Genomic DNA, 1,369 nt, shown 5'->3' with positions numbered 1-1,369 from the left:
TTAGTCATTTAGAAATATTTTTGGATTTTGATTTCAAAATTACAAGTTGTTTGTACAGTAAGTATTTATATTTTAGCTTTCTTTAAACAGACAATATTTTAATTTTTTTTTTTAATCATTTTTGGTAAATATTTCTTAAAGGACCCATTCGTATCTCAGTATGAAATAATTTTTTTCCAAGTGCATCCAGCATATCTCACCTCCAAATCTGCCGCAAGCCATTTTTTTTCCGGAAAAGAAAGGGGTGGAGGGGTGATGGGGACCTCTGAGTTTCCCACCAATGGAGTTTTGTTTTGCAGCTTTTTTTTTTCTTTTCCAGGTTATTTCACATGCTTTCAACTAATGTGACATTGAAATCACACATAAATGGCTCCTTTCCCCAGAAAAGGACAGATCTGGTTACTATTTCTAGCATGCCCTGCTACCACGTAACAGCTGTTTGCAATATAGGACCAAAAGCAGGTATTACATGGTAACAGGGCATGCTAGAAATAGCAGCCAAATCTTTCCTTTCTGGGGAAAGGAGCAGTTTACGTGTGATTTCTTGTTAGCTAAACTACTGCATTACTTGGCTGGCCTCCCACACTTTTTTCTGCAAAATAGGGGTAGTTTATCCTGTTCAGGCTATGTTATTAGCATTATCCTGCGATTGAGAATTTAAAATGACTTCTTTAACTTTCTAAGACATCTCAACGCTTCTAAAAGCAAACTTCGTTTGTTCATTTACGTTTGTCGTAATTTGAATTTAACATAGTAATCTCTATATTTTATGAAACTTTCTATACTTCAGTTTTAATTTAGGTTAAACAGCAGTGTCTCTGTCACCCTTCCAACCATATCAACACTCAATGTATGGATATGTTTAGAAAGGAATGTGTGTAGATGATGACACCTTACATTCTTCTGTAACCTTTCCTACGTAAACATCAGCTATACGTAACTTCCAACACTTCATACCATTACACCTACTTACAATCTAATCTTATTCAATATTGAGATACAAATTCCCTCCCTGATCATGTTGACCTTGAGCTGTCAAAGACAGAACTCACTGGTCTGTGAGGGCCTGCAATGATCATGGAAACACCCACTTCCACAAAACCAAATTAATAAAAAATGGACCACACTACCTGATGTATTCCTCCAGTTTTAAGACAACTGACTAAGAGTTGAAAGGGATTTGGCTCTCAGTTATAAGACGTCAAGTAACCACGTTGAGGCTACCATGTGTGGTTGGGTGCATCTTGTTTATGCTGGTTGTGGCTGGAAGGCAGGGGTTTTGGGGTTTCAGAGTACAGGACAGTTTCATATGGAGGTTCAGGGGTTTTGGGGTTTCAGAGTACAGGACAGTTTCATATGGAGGTTCAGA

At 37.5% G+C, this 1,369-nt stretch overlaps 2 protein-coding genes across 2 annotated transcripts in view; one reads left to right on the top strand and one right to left on the bottom strand.

Annotated features, from left to right (window-relative positions):
* LOC106880754 (peptidoglycan-recognition protein 2) overlaps window positions 1-1,369 on the top strand; it is a 47,788-nt gene that overhangs the window by 11,537 nt on the left and 34,882 nt on the right. The window lies entirely within an intron of this gene.
* Window positions 1-1,369, bottom strand: part of LOC106880348 (zinc finger protein OZF) — an 11,909-nt gene that overhangs the window by 1,258 nt on the left and 9,282 nt on the right. The window lies entirely within an intron of this gene.

Source organism: Octopus bimaculoides, chromosome 27 (genome assembly GCF_001194135.2).
Source record: "Octopus bimaculoides isolate UCB-OBI-ISO-001 chromosome 27, ASM119413v2, whole genome shotgun sequence".
Lineage (NCBI taxonomy): Eukaryota > Metazoa > Mollusca > Cephalopoda > Octopoda > Octopodidae > Octopus > Octopus bimaculoides.
The sequence above is the reverse complement of the archived record's forward strand: the minus strand, read 5'-3'. Positions and strand labels throughout refer to the sequence as shown.